Below are 19,781 nucleotides of genomic sequence, written 5' to 3' on the forward strand. Positions count from 1 at the left end.
CCCTCGGTTGTTACGAATAGAAAATTTTGATTTGACTAGGCAGCCATGTGTGGCTCCATTTAAATTGGCTCCTCGTTATATTGTTCATCTCCTCCCTATTTGGTGGGGAGGGCTATACTTTTTGTGTGAAAGGTGGGTTGGTAATTGAGTTGGTTTTTTAGGTTTGCCTCAAGAATGGCCTTGGGTCATTTGTAGGGTGGCCAATTTTCATCTTCTCTCCATACCCACTCGGTAGCACATGAGCGGTTATGTTGGCCATGCTTGTCCCAGGAGGCATATGTGAACAATTCCCCTTCTGATCTAAGTTCTCAGAGTTGTATGGGTTGTTGTGGTTTGTCTCACTATGATGGCTAGCCTATTCATTGTTCGGATGTTTATGGTACCGGTTTCTTGAGCTTGTACTCTTTTTGTGTTGGCATTGTCGATTGAGATGCACACATTTAAGAGGTATGTGGAAGGGTTTTGGTTGTAAACCACCTACTCTCCCTCTTGCTTTCTTTTTCCGTCAGGGAACGTGAGGTGTTGTTCTCCTTATTTTAAAGTTAAGGGTTGGCATTCCTTTCAAAGTGCACATCATCCGTGGTTGTGTTGGCTTTAAGGTTTTGATAGATGTGTTGGCCCATATGTTTGATCAAGTGGTCAGTTTTTTCCTTGCATCTTTCGTGCGTGGTAGGATTTTGTGGTTGGAAATGTTAAGTCACAACGTTTATGGGCATTTGTTGTTTCAATTATGTATGTACTCATGGTTCAATGGAGAGGAGGCTTGCTACGTCGATGGTGGGGGCTATCTGGAAGAAGGATTTCGAGCTGGAATGCTTCGACCTCCCTTCTTTGCATGGTGGTGGTCGTAGGTGAAAATTATTCATTGTCTAGTTGGTAAAGATGTGGGCAATCTCCTAGGTTGCCTATACGTAGGGTGTGTGGGGTGCAGAGCTGCCCAATCCCTCCTCCTATTTGGATATGTTCTTGTATTGTGTAGTGAGCCTCTTGATTTGCATTTATTTCCTTCCTTTTCCTATACATCGTGGTTGCCAATGGCGGTTAAGTGATCAAGGTCCACCATTCCTGCTATTCGGGTGGACTTCTATGTGGTCTCGGTGCACAACGGGGAGGGTCAGGGGGGGCATTTCTAAGAGGTTGCGGGCTTGGTTGGTCTTGTTTTATTTCCTTCTGTTTCCTTTGAATTGAGGCTGTCGTAGGCAATCATGCAATCAAGGTCCATTGTTGCTGCTGTCTGAGTGGACTCCTAGGTGGCCTTCGTGTGAGGAGGGGAGGGTTGGGGGGAATTTTGTAGTTTCAATTGCGTATGTGCTCGTGGTCCAATGGGGAGGAGGCTTGCTACATCGATGGTGAGGGCTATCTGGAAGAAGGATTTCAAGGTGGAATGCTTCGACCTCCCTCCTTTGTGTGGAGGTGGCCATAGGTGAAAATTATTCATTGTCCAGTTGGTAAAGCTGTGGGAAATATCCTAGGTTTCCTGTACGTAGGGTGCATGGGGTGCAGAGCTGACCAATCCCTCCTCCTGTTTGGATATGTTCTTGTATTGTGTAGCGAGCCTCTTGATTTTCCTTTTATTTCCTTCCTTTTCCTTCACATCGTGGTTGCCGCAAGTGATCGAGGTCCACCATTGCTGCTGTCCGGGTGGACTCCTAGGTGGCATCGGTGTGCGGCGAGGAGGGTCGGGGGGGAATTTCTAAGAGAGGTTGTGGGCTTGGTTGGTCTTATTTTATTTCCTTTCATTTCCTTTACATTAAGGCTACCGTAGGAGATCATGTGATCGAGGTCCATCATTGTTGCTATCTGGGTGGACTCCTAGGTGGCCTCTGTGCAGGGAGGGGAGGGTTGGGGGGCATTTCTAAGGGGGAGGTTGGGGGCTCGATTTGTCTTGTATTATTTCCTTCCCTTGCCTTTATGTTGAGGATGCCGTAGGCGATCATCTGATCGAGGTCCACTATTGTTGTTGTCTAGGTGGATTCCTAGGTGGCCTCGGTGTGGGGCAGGGAGGGTTGGGGATCATTTATAATATAGAGGTTGCATGGTTGGTCATTCTCCATTTATTTCCTTTGCATTGAGGTTACCACATGAAATCGGGACATTGAGGTCCACCATTGCTGCTATCTAGGTGGACTCCTAGGTGGCCTCGGTGTGGGACGTGGAGGCTTTTGGAGGCGTTTCTAAGGGAGTGGGTGAGTGATCACTCGTTTTCTTGTTGGCTGGGGCATGGTTACAAACTCTAGGGTGGCCTTGGTGCATTGTGGCCCAGTAGGTCTACCCATTTGTTTGCCATGTCCTTAGCATGTTGCATGTGCTTCCTTCTTCGGATATAAGAGGTGCAAGGCATAAAAGTTTTACATGATATTTTGACATCTCTTTGACTTGATGGGTGTTAGGGTTGGCTCTTGGTAAGAGAGTGCCCAGAATTCCCTTTGAAGTGGGAGGGTGCTACCTGGTTGAACCTGCCAGTAGTCATATCCTTGTCTCAAACATTAGGCCATGCATGTCTTAGTATGAATTAATTCAGATTGTGAAACTGCGGACAACTCATTAAATCAGTTATAGCTTTTTTGATGGTACCATACTACTCGGATAACCATAGTAATTCTAGAGCTAATACATGCACCAAGTCTCGACTCTTTGGAAGGGATGCATTTTTTAGATAAAACGCTGGCATGATCTTGCTCGCTTCTCCGGTGAATCATGATAACTCGACAGATCACACAACCCTTGTGCTTGTGATGCTTCATTCAAATTTTTTCCCTATCAACTTTCAATGGTAGGATAGAGGCCTACCATGGTGGTTTCGAGTGATGGAGAATTAGGGTTCGATTCCAGAGAGGGAGCCTGAGAAACGGCTACCACATCCAAGAAGGCAGCAGGTGCACAAATTACCCAATCCTAACATGGGGAGGTAGTGACAATAAATAACAATACTGGGCTCATCAAGTCTGGTAATTGGAATGAGTACAAGCTAAATCCCTTAATGAGGATCCATTGGAGGGCAAGTCTAGTGCCAACAACCATGGTAATTCTAGCTCCAGTAGTGTATATTTAAGTTGTTGCAGTTAAAAAGCTCGTAGTTGGATCTTGGGTCATAAAGGTCGGTCCACCTACTCGGTGTGCACCTGCCCTTCCGTCCCTTTTGTCAGTGGCATGCTCCTAGCCTTAATTAGCTGGGTTGCAGCTCCAGCGCTATTACTTTGAAAAAATTAGAGTGCTCAAAGAAAGCTTATGCTCTGAATACATTAGCATGGAATAATGTGATAGGAGTTTGGTCCTATTGTGTTTACCTTCAGGACTGGAGTAATGATTAATAAGGATTGTCAGGGGCATTTGTATTTCATTGTCAGAGGTGAAATTCTTGGATTTATGAAATATGGACCACTGCAAAAGCATCTTCCAAGGATGTTTTCATTAATCAAGAACGAAAGTTAGGGGCTCGAAGATGATCAGATACCATCCCAGTATCAACCATAAACAATGCCGACTAGGGATCGACTGATGTTGCTCTAAGGACTCCGCCAACACCTTCTGAGAAATCAGAGTGTTTGGGTTCCAGGGGGAGTATGGTCACAAGGATGAAAATTAAAGGAATTGACGAAAGGGCACCATCAGGAGTGGAGCCTGCGGCTTAATTTGACTCAACACGGGGAAACTTACCAGGTCCAGACATAGTAAGGATTAATAAATTGAGAGCTCTTTCTTGATTCTATGGGTGGTGGTGCAAGGTTGTTCTTAGTTGGTGGAGCGATTTGTCTGGTTAATTCTGATAACGAACAAGACCTTAGCCTACTAACTAGCTACATGGAGGTTCCCCTTCATGGCCAACTTCTTAGAGAGACTATGATCATTTAGGCCATGGAAGTTTGAGGAAATAATAGGTCTATGATGCCCTTAGATGTTCTGGGCTGCACGCGCGCTACACTAATGCAGCCAATGAGTTTTTCTTCCTAGTTCGAGAGGATCAAGAAATCTTCTCAAATTGCAATGTGATGAGGATAGACCATTACAATTATTGGTCTTCAACGAGGAATTCCTAGTAAGCGCATGTCATCAACTCGTGTTGACTACGTCCCTGCCCTTTGTACACACCGCCCATCGCTCCTACCGATTTAATGATCTGGTGAAGTGTTCGGATTGCATCGACGATGGTGTTTCACCGTCGTCGACATCATGAGAAGTTCATTGAACCTTATCATTTATAGGAAGGAGAAGTTGTATCAAGGTTACCATAGGTGAACCTGCAGTAGGATCGTTTATAGCAGGGGTTTTCTTTTTTGGTTTAGGTTGGTTGGGTTTCGATTGCAATGTGGGACTGTGTGGTGTGTCTCTAGGGGAGCGGGTTTGGTGTTTGGTGGGAACATTGTTGGTTTCTTGTCTTGTGGTAATGCTTGTTTTTTCGTGTGTGTGCCTGCAAGCCATGCTTGTGCTTATCCCACCCATCCTTTGTTTTTCTTTCCCCCAATGTGTTTCTGTAGGGGGTTCAAAAGCTTGTTTCTTGGGAGCCCTTTCGAAGATCTGTTCGGGCGGGCATGGTTGTTGCAGTTGAGGTGCTTGGTAAATACTATGGATAAATTTAGACTCATTCGTAGCAGCGGTGCTCGATATTTTTTTTGTTGGAAGGCATGGGTGAAGGGTATGGGCTTCCATAGTTGGTTCTCTCGAAAAGGCAGCGGTGTTTGATGTGTTACTTGGCTGAGCTTTTTTTGCTAGTGGTTGGGTCGAGGGAGTGGTTGCACGTGCGCCTAGTAGCTCAAACCTTCTGTGAGGGGAAATTATCGGGGTGGGGTTAGTATGGGATGGATGAAGAGTAGTTCAACCCATTGGGTTGGCCACCCTAGTCCTCTCGACTGTTCCTCGAGATGCCCTCGCGAAAGGGTTGGGTTTCCACATAATGGAAAGCCCCTCCCTCGGTCTGAGCTCCATCGAGATCACAATTTTCCCCGTCGATGGGCATGAGGGTGGTAATCTTATCTCATGCCTTTGCCATCGAGGGAATTCCTCATCCTCTTGTGAGCCACTCCCCTTCTAAGGGAAAAAGAAGTAGTGGGTTGTGTCTTTGTTCCTGCCTTTGGATTGTGGGTTTTTTGTGGGACTTGGTCATTTCTTTGTTTCATGGTGTGCTCTTTGTGGAAGTCCCTCTATTTAGTGGCCTTGCACCATTGATGTATTTGCGGCCCCGTGGCTTTCACTAGCATTGAGTGTCATGATTCTTGACCCCTGTTGACTCTCTCGTTGGAAAGGTTGTTGGGTATTTTGTACACAGAGGGGTGCAATAGCGGGGTGGGTTTGTTATTAGTAGTGTATTTGTTGTTTGAAGCCTTGTGCTGGGTTGGGGGGTCATTTACCTCTCAGTAACATGCTCAGACACTGGTCTCAGCGCGACCCTTGTCTTTTCTAGAGGTCAAGTTTAGGTTGTGATTTATCTGCTTGGTTGTTTGATTGCTATTTGTTATGTTGTAAAGTTAGAAAGGGTGTTGTGTCGTAATGTATGTGGGAGGGTGTGAAGAGGTGGGATGATTTTTGATTGGGTTCCTTGTTTGATTTCTTTTTGGTTAGCGGACGTCTACTCGGCGTGCTATTGAGCTTCTCTCTTTTCTTGGGATCTTTGTTTCTTCAGTGTTGTTTCGTTCCCTTCTTCCTTTTGCCCCTAGCTTTATGGAGAAGAGGTGGGATTGTTGTGGATTGGTGTTCGGGAAGGATGAAAAGCAGTGCGAGTTCCCGGGGTGGCTACCATAGTCCTTCTTGATCGTCGTCTCCTGCAGTTCCCCCCTTTTTGTGAAGGCACGGGGTTTGGGAAGCTTGTTCTCTGTTTGAGCCTCCCCTTGTGAGTTGGTAGCCACATTTGATGTCTCTTTCTTTCATGTTGTTTTCTTCCCTTTTTTCTTTTGGCCCCTATCTTTACAGAGAAAAGGTGGGATTGTTGTGGATTGGTGTTCGGCAAGGACGAAAAGCATTGTGAGTTTCAGGGGTGGCCACCCTATTCCTTCTTGATCGTCATCCCCTGCAGTTCCCCCATTTTTGCGAAGGCATGAGGTTGGGGAAGCTTGTTCTCTGTTTGAGCCTCCCCTATGAGCCAGTAGACACATTTGATATCTCTCTTTCTTTCATGTTGTTTTCTTCCCTTTTTCCTTTTGGCCCCTAGCTTTATGGAGAAAATGTGGGATTATTACGGATTGGTGTTTAGGAAGGACGAAAAGCAATGCGAGTTCCCAAGGTGGCCACCCTAGTCCTTCTCGATCGTCGTCCCCTACAGTTCCCCCCCTTTTTTCCAAGGCACGGGGTTAGGGAAGCTTGTTTTCTGTTTGAAGCCTCCCCTTGTGATCTGGTAGCCACGGTTGATATCCCTTTCTTCCATGTTTTTTTCTTCCCTTCTTCCTTCTGGCCCCTAGCTTTATGGAGAAAAGGTGGGATTGTTGTGGATTGGTGTTCGGGAAGGATGAAACGCAGTGCAAGCTCCCAGGGTGGCCATCCTAGTCCTTCTCAATTATCGTCCCCTTCAATTCCCCCCTTTTTGAGAAGGCATGGGGCTTGGGAGGCTTGTACTTTGTTTGAGCCTCCCCCTGTGAGCCAGTAGCCACCGTTGATCTCTATTTATTTCACCTTGTTTTCTTCCCTTATTCCTTTCGGTCCCTAGCTTTACGAAGAAAAGGGGGAATTGTTGTGGATTGGTGTTCGGGAAGGATTAAAAGCAGTACGAGCTCTCGGTGTTACACAGTAATTTCTCACTGTCTCCCTGTCAGTCACCCTACTGTGTCAGGAGTTCACAATAATCAAGTTCATGCCCTCTGAACTGGCCAAAAAACCCACTTTTCCAAAGTTTTCATCATCAGCGCGACTGTTTTTAAAATATCCGCGCTGACTGGCACTTCATAACAGACCGCATGCGCTGCCAGCGGGGAAGCACACGAGTTTTCCGCGCTGGTCGAATTTCATGACCAGCGCAACCTCTGTTTTTATTAAGTTGAGCTGACATGGGCTTGACTGTTAGTGCTTTGCGATGTCAGCGCACCAGTCCAGTTATGCACCCGCGCTGATCCAGTTTGGGCGAATTTGTTCCAACAGCCAGCCTTCCAGATAACTCCAGACTTGGTTGTTGGCCTTGTGAGTATCGCCTCCCTTATATGGCATGTCTGTTCGACCATTTGGAACCATCTCCCTTGAAGATAAGCTCATCCTTCCACCATTCAAGGAGACTCCTTCTCCTATTTAAACCTCTACCATTGCCATGAGCAGCTAGTTTTGGAGTGTGTAGTTTGGACTGTGTGGAGCTTATAGTGCTCAGATTGCTGCTACTATAGGTAGTTGGTGTGATAAGTGTGGAATTGCTAGATAGCTTAAGGGAGGTTGTGTTTCTTGTGTGAGAGAGAGAGCTCTTGTCTTGGGAGATCTATCTCTAAGGGTGAATGCTTAAGAGACTTGCTGTCTCGACCCTCTTGAGAAGGATATCGATGTCAGAACATTTGGTTGTACTCTTCTCTGTTATTGAGTAATAATAGATGACTACTATTATGGTTCCATTCTCATTTGTCTCTGTAATGGTTAATGCGAATTACATCTTTTCTGACTGATGTATAATTGCTTTTATTAGATTTCACGCTTGTGTTTGTCTTTCTCTTCGTGTGTGCAAGTATCTGTTCGCGGAGATTGCAGAGGATCGTGACCGGCCAGAGCGAAGGAGCGAGAGCGGCATCTCTTCATCAAACAATAGCGTTGGAATCCAAGTAGGTGTCCATTTCCTATCTTTAATTGCAATTAGGAACTTGCATAGTAGCATTGATTGATTGTTGCTAGACCCGTTCTGGGCTAGTAAGGATCGCCTCTACCCGTAGAGGGGATTTACCTCTCCAACAATTTGGCAACTCCACTGGGGAGCTGACCTCTGTCCTTTTTCATTCATTCTTGTTTTGAGCTTGCTTGATCCCTCTCTCTTTGAAGATTAGGGGTTAGTCTTTTACTTCTGGATTTCTTGGTTCAGTCTGGGAGGTGCTTTAATTGTCTGAAGAATCCTTGCCTTAGTTTGGGAGCTTTTTGTTTGATTTTGCTTGTTTTTTAGCCTCAGCACATTTTTAATTGAAACAGTCGTGCTGACATCGCTTGCCTGTTTCTTGAGTCTCGCGGTCATTGCGCTTTCTCATCGAACAGTCGCGACGGTTTTGAAATCGAACCAGCACGGATAACCCGTATCCTTCCGCGCTGACAGCGCATTGTTGCTACGCGTGACCTCTGGTCAGCGCATTGTTGTTGAGTTCTACCCGCGCTGATCCTATAGAATTCATTTTGGTTCAAATTTGCCTCCTGAGCCTGTTGGTTTGACTGTCCCTTACTCTTTCCACTTGGTTTGTGGCTTGTTTTTCATTGTTTGAACTGTGAGACACTTGCTTGCGAAGTCCTGTCGGGCGGATTTTGTTTCGTGTCCGGTGACCTAGTCTTGTCATCCCGTTTTCGCTGGATCGATTTTGTTTATCACTTGTTCACGAAGATCCGTTACTACTTGTCTTTGCTTTTGCGAAAACCTTCCTTTTTGCTTTCTTTGCTTGGTTGTTTAGGTGATTGTCCTCGAACTAGTCCTTCGGTTGTTTCGATTACTCCTCGCCACCCAGACATAGATTACGATTGCTTGGGTTCAACCAACTCTTTTCACGCTTGTTGTGTTTTTCATTGAGTGATTTTGTTTCCTTTACTCGGTGTTGCTGTCTCTCAAAATTCATTGTAAGTGCATTGTGCCATTGAAAAAGAAACCGAACTAATATCTTTTGCATTCAATTGTTAATCAAAGGAAGAGCATTTTGTTGATTTGCATTCTCAAAAGGAAAGTCTCATTTCTTTGTCATTAGCTGCATTAGATTGCTTGGTTGTTTGAGTTCGTTTTGTTCGATTGAAAACTCTTAACCTTCTCATAGTTAGAATTCATCGAACGGAATGGTGTTCTTTGGCATATAGCTTGCATCAAGGTAATTGTGAGAGATCACACGATAAGGCCTGAAATCGAAACTAAATTCAAGATCAACCATAAAATAAACTGAATAAACCTAAAAACGCATTGGAACTTAACGCAAACATCTAGAGGTCTAGGTTAGAGATGTGTTCCGACGTCTTTAAACATAGTCACTATTGTTTCACATTACGGTTGGGTGATTCCTCCTTTTGTGACTCGATAGTGGTCTAACACGGACTGTGCTCCCACGTACCGTCGCGTATATAGGGAGACCCCGCTAGGCTTTTATCCTTGATCCATAGGAAGCCGAGTCTGCCGCCTTGTGAACCGTAACGCACCGAACACAACGTTCAGGAAGATTGACTGCAGTACAGAAAGTCCTTGGTTCTCATACGATTGCCAAGGTGTATAAGCATTTTTATGGATTGCTTGGTAAACCCTTTACCTAGAGTCTCCAGAGCAGTCACTTTTGATCCTTTTCGGACTCCCTAAAAGAAAAGGTTCCTGTGAGCGTCTTGTCACTTCGTGCTCATTAAACATTCGAAGGAGACTGGAGTCATCTTTTCATCCTTTTCTCGACTCTTGAAACATGAAAAGGTCAAGTTTGGTTCCTGTGTCTTAAAAATTTATTCGGCCAAGATAACATTACCTGGTTAGATCTTGTGTGCGTTAGCTTGAGTAGGGTCTTTATCGTTAGTTTCCTTTAGGTTTTCTAAGGGGTCTTGTCATCCTGGCTGACCCATCAACTCCCGGTCCAAGTGATCAAGGCTCTCCATCTTCTGTTGCTCCTGAGGTACCTGTTGTAAGCGATACTCTTCCTATTATCCCGAGTATCCAGCCTATCAACGTACGTGCCTCGGGCGACGAGGATTACGAAGAAGATTGGAATCCTATCTGGGAGCCTGACAAAGACGATATCCCTCGTACTCCTCCCGGTATGTCATCTCCGATGTCCACTTCCCACATGGATGAGACATCTCCCAGCACAGGTGGGACGCCCATGGTGTCAAATATTGAAACCCCCATTCTAGCTACTTCTCCACTCCTTCCGTGATATCAGTCAATGAGGGATAGAATAGCTGCCAGAAGACCGTCTACGACTATATGGGATCCTAGTCTTATTGCCACCATGGGACCCTTTGTTTCACAACCCCTTAATATAGCCGTTACCTCGGTTCCCATCAATCCAACCGTTTGTGTAGTGCACTCGACTTTGGTCGTTAGTGCCATGACAGTGTCTTCATCTACGAACGATGGTGCTGGCCCTTCTCATAGTCAGGGCCAGCCAGAACTTTCGTTGGAGTCGTTGATCCTGCACAGAGTGCTCAACCCTCTTCTGGTGCTGTTCCAGGAGGGGGGCCCTATGGTAGCCAGGGGCAGCCCATTGTGGACCCAAATTACCAAGGTCCCCTCTTTTATTATGAATCTACTGGTCAGTACCTTCAGTTCGCTCAATCCGCGCCTCTTCAACATTTCGTTGAAGTCTCGGTACCGTTGTCCATCTCTTACGACGCCAGTACTCATACTTTTCGTGGGCGCCAGGTAATCCCAGGGCAGCCTCAAGGACCGCCAAATCAAGGCCAGCCACCTTATGTGAAAACCCCTCAGGGGCAACCACTTTATGGCCCGCCTTACCTAGGAAAATCTGGGGGCCCGCAGGGACAAACCTACCCGGGACAACCCTCGGCCGTTGGTGGTCCGTCGTTTTCCTATCAGAGTCAACCTTCTGGTTACCCAGGGCAACCTGGTACCCAGCAAGGTTACCCGGCTGGACAACCAGGGCAGCCTTATATCCAACAAGGCCAACCTGGTCTCCAGCAGGGTTACCCAACTGGACAACCAGGGCAGCCTTACATCCAACAAGGCCAACCTGGTCTCCAGCAAGGTTACCCATCTGGACAAGCTGGGCAAGCTTATGCTCCTCAAGGTCAACCAGCAGTCCAGCAGGGGTATCCTCTTGGGCAGGGGGGGCAACCCTACATACAGCAGGGCCAACCTACTGCCCAGTCTGGTCATCTTTCTGGGCAAGGGGGGCAACCCTACGTACAGCAGGGCCAACCCACTGCTCAATCCATGCATCCTCCTGGGCAAGGGGGGCAACCTTCTATTCAGCAAGGCCAACCCACTGCTCAGCCCGTGCACCCCTCAGGGCAGACGGGCCAACCTTCTATACAACAAGGTCAACCTGCTGCCCGCCCTAATCATCCATCTGGACAGGCTGGCCAACCTCAGGGTCAGCCAGCCGTCCAACCAGCTCAGCCATCTGTTCCGCAAGGACAACCCTTAGTGGCTCACGGACAACCTGGCACCCAGCAAATTCGTCCTTCTCGGCAGGCAGGTCCATCCCAAGCCCACCCAGGTCAACCTTCCAGACAGATGATCCAAGCCCAACCGGTTCAAGGACATTATTCTGGGCCCCAGACTCAAATGGGTTATCAAATGCAAGGTGGGCCACAGCCTCAACCTTCTTACCAAACGCAGCCTCCTTATCAGGCTCAGTATGGAGCTCAGCAAGTGTATGGCTACCAGCAACCCCAGGGGAAAACTCAGTTTACTCCTTATCAAAATTACCAACAGATGCAGGTCACTCCTTACCAAAATTATCAGTATGTTGCACCTGCAGGGCAAGTTGCTAATACTTGGGGTGCTGGGGGGCAGACATAGGGACAACTGTCTGCATATGGTCAGAATCCGTATGGACAGAACTCCTATGGGCAAGGTCCCTATGCACCTGGTCCTTTTGGGCCCGGTCCACCTGGACAAGGTCCGTGGGGGCAACCACCATCTGGTTGGAACCCTAATACTGCCTTGAATCCGCAGCCACAAATGTCCTTTAACCCTCAGTCGCCTTTCTTAGCAACGTTGGAACTCCCTGATGTGTCCAAGTTGACAAATCATCCTATTTTTCATAATCCATATTGGCCACCAGTTCCAACTAAAATACCAGGTGATTGTCCAAAATTTGATGGCAAAGCTGGTGAAGATCCTCAGGCCCATGTCATGACCTATCACCTTTGGTGTTCATCGAACTCATGGCTTGATGACTCTATCCGGCTCTGCCTCTTTCAGAGAACTCTCACTGGTTCAGCCGCTAAGTGGTATATTGAGCTGAATCGCGGCATGTTCCAAGATTTCAACTCGTTGGCTATGGCCTTTTTGACTCATTTTCAGTTACCCATTCGGTACGAGACTGGGACACATCTCCTCACTTCTCTCAAACAGGATACGGCTACGCACATATCTGATCATATACATGAATGGAGAAGGCGTCGTCGCTTGATCAAATTTTGGATTTATGATCAACTCCTGACCGATTGGTTCACGACTTCCTTTGTCCCTAAAATTGCGAAAGACATCGCAATAGGAGCTTGTGTAACTGAAGAGCAAGCGATCGCGCGGCCTCAGTACCTCGACTTAGTGTACTCTCAGTCGGGTACTTTATATGAGTATTTTCCAGATGCCCTGAGGCCTGGACAGTCCAAGGCTCCACCGAAACCATCTGTTGATGGAGCCATTGGTTCTGTAAACTCGTCATCAAAGAAATCAGCCGCGAACCCTGGGAAGCAAAAACAGAACGTTTCTAATGAAAGTGCTTCTCAGGGCCAATCAAATTCTGGGAGTACCTCTGAGGTAAACGCCGTTCAGTCCACCGCGGCGGATAAATCCTCAAAAAGGAAAAAGAAAGGAAAAGCTAAAGATAAATCTGGACAACCCAAGCAAGATCCCCCTAAGCCTCCCTTCGAGGAAGGAGCTAAACGAAAACCTAAATATCCTTGTCTCATCTGTGATGAGGATCACTACACTAAGGACTGCCGAGGTGGTTCGAAGTTAGTCGACTTTTGAAAGGTGCTCCTGGGCCTCCTTCCGTGATTAAAGAGCCTTTCCCTTCCCAGCAGACTCAAATGGTGGCAGATCCGTCTCAATCCTCTTCCTCGTTCGGTTCTCAAGTGTTCATGGCTGGAACGATTCCCATCCATGTTTCAACTTGAGCGAAAGATTATCCATCTCATGCCGGGAAAGAGCCGGAGGTTCCCTCCAACGCTCCTCCGTCCAGTTCTGGTCCCCTTCACATCGAACGGCCCAGCACTGAGACGATCCCCCGACCCCCTCCGAAAGGTGTACTCAGGAAGTCATCTTATAACCCTAATGCTCGTGCTGCCCAGCATTATAGCATTGTTGAGGACTTAGCTCAGGTTCCATCTGCTATGTCTACGTTAGACGTCCTCTAGAGCTACCCCTCCCAGAGGAAGTCCTTGCTATCAGCTATTGGTGGCATCGACCCGGCAGATTCGGATTTGATCTCTTTCGATCTCGAGGGTTTTACACAAAGACTGCCTCACCAAGTGGCCTTCCTTATACAGGTCATCATCAATGGCAAAACGATCCATCGTACAGTTATTGATGAAGGTGCCTCAACCTGCATCATGTCTGTTGCTTGCTGGAAGGCTATTGGTTCTCCTACTTTGAGCCAGTCTCCTACGACCCTAGAAGCCTTCGATGGAAGAGAATCTCGTCCATATGGTATCCTCCAACGCTTGCCCATTTCTTTAGAAGGAAAGACCGTAGAGGTGGAGGTCGAAGTTGTTGACGCCAACCTCACCTACAACCTCCTCCTTGGACGTAGCTGGACATACGCCATGCAAGCCGTGGCTTCCTCCCTGTTCCGTGTCGTTCGTTTCCCTCACCAAGGGAAGATTGTCACGGTGGACCAGCTCTCCTTTTTCGCTTCTTCTTCTGAAGGTAATGTGCCGTTCGTGGAGCATACCTCCAAGTCATTAGTGAGTGTGGGTGCCGGACTTTTCAAAGATCCCGCTTTGATGGGAGTCTTTCCCCTCCCACCTCCAAATCTCGCCCCTGTCAACATGATCTCAGTACATTCTGATCCATGGGTTCTTCCTCCCCTGAATCAGGAAGACTCTTGGGGTGATATGATGCCGTTGAGCCCTGCCGAGCTCAACTACGTCGAGATTGTCGCTGCATCGGCTCCCCCTCCTGAACCTGCTTTTCCAAGCAGTGTTCCCGATTCATATGATCATTTTCCTTGGCTGGGTGATGAGGCTACTTTGGATCCATTGAAGGAAACATTTCCCTCCGATGAAGCCATCATAGAGACCATGTCTCTCGAAGAGCTCCCTTGGTCAGATCACCACCATCGCTCTTCTTTTCTCCCTCCACATTCGGAAATGGTCGCATGTCTCGAGCGGTTTGCTTCATGTGTCCCATCCTCGCCCCTCCAAACACCTGTTCAGCTGTATCAAGTGTCTTTTGAGGGAAATATGGGCAACATCACGCAAACCCAATCCATCGACATCTCTGTCAAACCAGGGGTTGTCGAGAATATTTACATTGGAGTCACGTGCACTCCTGAGGGGGTTCAACTCTATACTGCTCTATTTCGCGAATTCCGTGATGTCTTCGCATGGTCCTACGAGGAAATGCCCGGCATCGACCCAAGTATCGTGGTGCACGAAATACCTACATATCCAGGTGCTAAGCCCGTTCGTCAGCGCTTACGCCCAGTGCACCCTCGAAAGGCTGCAGCCATCAAGGCCGAAGTCGAAAAGCTTCTTAGAGCTGGTTTCATCTACGCCATTCCCCTTACGGATTGGGTGTCTAACATAGTCCCTATGAATAAGAAGCAGGGCACTATCCGGGTCTGTGTTGATTACCGCGATATCAATCGTGCCTGTCCGAAAGATAACTTCCCTACGCCCTTCATCGACCAGCTTATTGATGACTGCACAGGAAGTGAGATTTATTCGTTTATGGACGGCTTCTCTGGCTATAACCAGATCAACATAGCTCCTGTAGACCAGCATAAGACAACTTTCATTTGTCCTTGGGGCACCTTTGCCTATAAGAAGCTCCCTTTCGGTCTCAAAAATTCCGGTGCCACCTTCCAGCGTGCGATGTCATATGCTTTTCATGATATTTGACACATTGTACAGCCTTACCTGGATGACCTCCCAGCTCATTCAGCTAAGCGTCAGGACCACCCATCTCATCTACGTGAAATTTTTTTCCACTGTCGACACTACCGTATTCGACTCAATCCACACAAGTGTGTCTTCTGCGTAGAATCTGGCCGACTATTCGGGTTCATCGTCTCCCGAGAAGGCATCCGTCTGGATCCCCTCAAAGTCGAGGCCATCTTGAATCTTCCTCCCCCTGCCTCTTTGCAGCAATTGCAGAGCTTGCAGGGCAAAGCTAATTTTCTTAGACGATTCATTCTGAATTATGCCGAGGTGGCTAAGGGTTTTACACGGTTATTAAAGCGAGACACACCCTTTCGTTGGGATGCTATCGCCCAGGAATCTTTCGAGCAGCTCAAAGACCTCCTTGTCTCAGCTCCGCTCTTAAGACCTTCGAACTACCACTGTGATTACACTCTCTATCTAGCTGCTGCTGACACCACCATCGGCATGGTTCTAGTGCAGGATGATGATGATGGCACCAAGCACGTTATCTATTACCTTAGTCGCAACCTTCTGGATACGGAAACTCACTACGCATATGTCGAGAAGTTGGCATTGGCAGCTGTCTGCGCCGTCCAACGTTTCCAGCACTATATCCTGCTGCACACAACAACCGTGATTTCTGACTGCAACCCAATGACCTACATTTTGTCACGTCAACTACTGGGGGCCAAATACTCGAAATGGATTGTAATCCTCCAAGAGTTCGACTTGGAATTTACTGCAGCCAAGTCTAAGAAGTCTTTGGTCTTTGCTGAACTGCTCTGTTCCTTGCCATCTCATTCTGCACCATTTCGTTCGGAGGAGCATATCCCGGATGAAACATTGTTTCTCATCAGCACCCTCGACCCGTGGTATGGGGACATCATAGTATATTTGCAGACGTCTTCCTTCCGTCCCAATGTGTCGAAAGATGCTCGACGGCGGATTCGTCACCAATCTCAACCCTATCGCATTCTTGGCGATACCCTGTACCGCCTCGGCGTTGATTCTGTTCTCCGCCGATGTTTGACTCTCGAGGAGGCTGAGCGGGTGTTGAATGACTGCCACTCTGGTGCTTGTGGCGGCCACATGTCCGGATATGCTACCGCCCAGAAAATTCTCCGTGCTGGTTACTTCTGGCCTTCTATCTTCAAAGATTGCATTCTTGTCATTCGTGCATGCCATGAATGCTAGGTGTACCACCGGAAAATGCATGCACCTCCTGCACCACTGCACCCTGTTGTTACCGTAGGTCCATTTTCCAAATGGGGCATCGATTATACATCCTGTAACCCTCGTTCGGCCAGGGGGCATGGGTATATCATCGTTGCCATGGATTATTTCACCAAGTGGGCCGAAGCGATGCCTACACTGAACGAAGACGGTTACACAGCGGCGCAGTTTTTGTTTAATCATGTCATTACTCGTTTCGGAGTCCCTCAGGCTATCGTCACGGATCACGGAAAACATTTCCGTAATCACATGATGACGGAACTAACGACCCAACTAGGCTTGCGTCAGGATAGTTCGACACCGTACTATCCCCAATCCAACGGTCAAGTCGAGGCTGTGAACAAAGTTTTGATCACCATGCTTCAACGCACCGTCAATACACACAAGTCTAATTGGCATCTGATGTTGTTCCCTGCCTTGTGGGCCTACCGGACCTCTGTGAAGGACGCCACCGGTTTCACTCCGTTTCAGCTTGTTTACGGACTGGAGGCCACCCTTCCTATCGAGTGTGAGATTCCTTCGTTGAAATTAGCTGTCGAGTTGCTTCCCAACACCACTCCGGTGGAGGAACGACTTATTTACCTAGAACGGTTAGACGAGACCCGTCGTTTAGCTTCTCTAGCTATCGAAGCGCAAAAGAAGATAGTTAAGGCTCACTTCGACCATAATATTCAACCTCGTTCCTTCGTTGAGGCAGATCTAGTACTGCTCTATGATCAAGCTAAGGATAAGCTGGGGGCAGGAAAACTCGAATCCATGTGGCTAGGTCCCTATATTGTGAAGAGAGTTTTACAGAAGGGCACATATGATTTGATTGATTACGAAGGAAACCCTCTTGACAAGCCCCGCAACGGGCTTTATTTAAAGAAATATTATGCGTGATTTCGTACGCCCAGCTTGTACATACGCGTGTTTTAGTGTGTTATGTGTGCATGATTTCACGTTTTGCTTTGGTGTGAAGGCGTGTTTGCCTCTTATTGTGTTTTCTGCTTCTTGTGCATATGTCTAGTGCACCTTATGTTGGTTTCGCTGGTGGCGCCTGCCGTAGTACTTGCAATTTGTCTTCCGCGGCATGGGAAATCTATGATCCTCACGGAGAGTTGCTAGACCTTCAAGGAGTCTGCCTGGGTCGTACCACTAACAATGTTGCCGAATACAGTGCCGTAATCGAGTTACTAGCCGAAGCAGTTGATCTCGGCATTCGTGCAATGGTAGTAAACTTGGACTCTCAGCTCGTCGTCCATCAACTCAACGGGCGATACTCCGTCAGAGACCAACGCATTCTAAGGTTGTATCTATGTGTCAAATTGTTAGAAATAAATTTTGATTATATCACATATCAACATATTCCGAGACGATTAAACACGTTGACTGATGCATTGGCAAATCGTGTGTTAGACAGGCATTTGCGAAATAGATAAACATCATACAAGAAGACACAGAAAGCATAATAAGACCATAGAGTAAAGCATATGTAAATAAATATTTTCCCAAGCATAGTTTGCATGCGTGTTGTGTGTGCTTTTAAGCTTGCATTCAAAAAATTAAAATATGTGGGTCGTGTGTTATGCAACTGATACATGAGATTACATTTGTATTGAACATTTGCATAACATATAAAAAACATCATCATATGTAACAAGATCCATCCAAAATCGGTATATATATATATATATATATATATATATATATATATATCTCGTGGCGCTCTAAGGCACTCAAAAATAAGTGTATATGTCAAAAATAAGGCCGATGTCCTCAGTACATCTGAGACACGAGTCTCTCAAAAACAGTAGTGGAAATAAAACCTAGGTGACTACTGTGGTAGGTTATGCTCTCTATAGCATACTACCGCCCGTGCCACCCGCCTCAAAAGGCGATGCATCTTGGGCTCTACTCCCACTGTGTGAATTTGGGATGCTATGGGGACCTCCTAGATCCCCTGGTAATCTGGGACTCCCTCCAGTAAGCCCTCGAGGTTCTGCAATACGATCTCGGGCGTGTTGACTCCTGGAGGAGCTAGGGCCAAGACTCCATCACCTTGTGCCTCTCTCCTCGCCTCTGGAGCCAAACGAAGGGGTCTCATAGGTCCTACATTTGCATATCATAGCATTAATTGTCAAGGCATGTACATGAAAAATCAAAAAACATTACAAAACATAAAAAATTAAAAAGAGATCAAGTGGCTTACCACCATCGTCCCACTGTTCCCCCGCAGGAAGTGGCATGTCTGGGTCACCTCTGAAGTCAATCCCGGCATATGGCCAGTCCTCTACAAAGATCACCTGGTGATCCAACCACTCTCGGAAATAATGCCCCGATGCCACTGGGCGGCCGCCACCTCCTCGCGGCATGATGTGGCCCCACCGACTGGCCCTCGTCTCTCGGGGACCCCTGGGTGGATCAAGGGCCATGTCCTGCAGCTGTAACGCTGGCACCCGCTCCATCATGAGTGGGACTAGAATGGACCCATACCCAAACTTCTTCGACTCCCCGCGTCGGCAGTTGCTCAACTGTCTCTTCATGCTAGTAGTTATCGCTGCCGCCTAGTTGAATATGGTGGGTTGCAGACACTCGAGAGCCAGAAGTAGGTGGGTCTTTGAGGCCTCATGGTTGGCCAAAGAGCCCGCTGCCCGGGTCACCATAAACAGTATACTCCGTAGGATGATGTCGTCCACTGACGGAATGGACACCTTTCCACTCCGTGTCTTGCGTGCCCGTGGGCACACGCGAGCCATCAATAGATCCAAGGTCTCGCCGCTAGGTCGCTGCCCCTCCAGAATGGGCATCTCACCCCGGCGAGATAATCCAGTCAAGAAATAAATATCTGTGGCATCGAACTCGATGTCACGGCCTCGGATTGTGAACTTGCCATCAATTGGGTTCCAGGCTCTGATCAGGAACTCCAAGAGATCAGGTTGCGCCCGTAGACGTGGAGTCAAGAAGAATTTGAGAAATCTGCATGCCCGCATGGCATTGCGGCTCCCAGCATCGGCATACGCGACAATATCCTTATTATCATGGGCTCTCTCTTGCCACACAAATGCCATTTTGTCCTGCATGGCCATTAAAAAACATTAGAAGCTTGCCTACAAAAATCTGGACGTTCAAATTTGCAAAAATGAAAGTTTACGGCGTCAGCGCGGCTGTTTTTAAAACAGTCGCGCTGACCATGGCTTCCCTTTTTTTTTTCCGCTGGGTCAGCGCGGAAGCACACGTGTTTTCCGCGCTGACCCAAAGGTGGTATGTGTAAATTTTTATCGATCAGCGCGGACCCGATAGGGATTTCCTCGCTGACCGAGAGCGCACCAACGCTCTAAAAATTCTTCCAAATGGCCCAATTCCACCGTTAAAATGCTGAAAGAAGGAATCAAAATGGAGCGTAGGGAGAGAAGAACCTACCTGGAACAAGTTGTAGGAAGAACGGCCCTTGAACGGGATGGAATTCGCTCCGTCAACTTTGCAGCTTCTCAATGTTCTCCACAGTTCAAATGGTAACAATGGTAAAAATAGTTCATTTACCCCCCTATTTATGGTAAAAAATCTATATTTGACTATGGTAGCTCATAAATGTGGGTTTTTGTTCAATTTTCACCATATATTTCATGCTTATGTCGGTGTAATATGATTTTCTACATGTTTTACGATGTTTTTAA

At 47.3% G+C, this 19,781-nt stretch overlaps 1 pseudogene; it reads left to right on the forward strand.

The window, feature by feature from the left end:
- The first annotated feature begins 2,443 nt into the window (after window positions 1-2,443).
- On the forward strand, window positions 2,444-4,255 carry LOC149221953 (18S ribosomal RNA; annotated as a pseudogene).
- The last annotated feature ends 15,526 nt before the right edge of the window (window positions 4,256-19,781 follow it).

Source organism: Pinus tabuliformis, chromosome Q, assembly GCF_031772625.1.
Source record: "Pinus tabuliformis cultivar Carrire ecotype Pingquan chromosome Q, CPIR1, whole genome shotgun sequence".
NCBI classification, from domain to species: Eukaryota; Viridiplantae; Streptophyta; class Pinopsida; order Pinales; family Pinaceae; genus Pinus; species Pinus tabuliformis.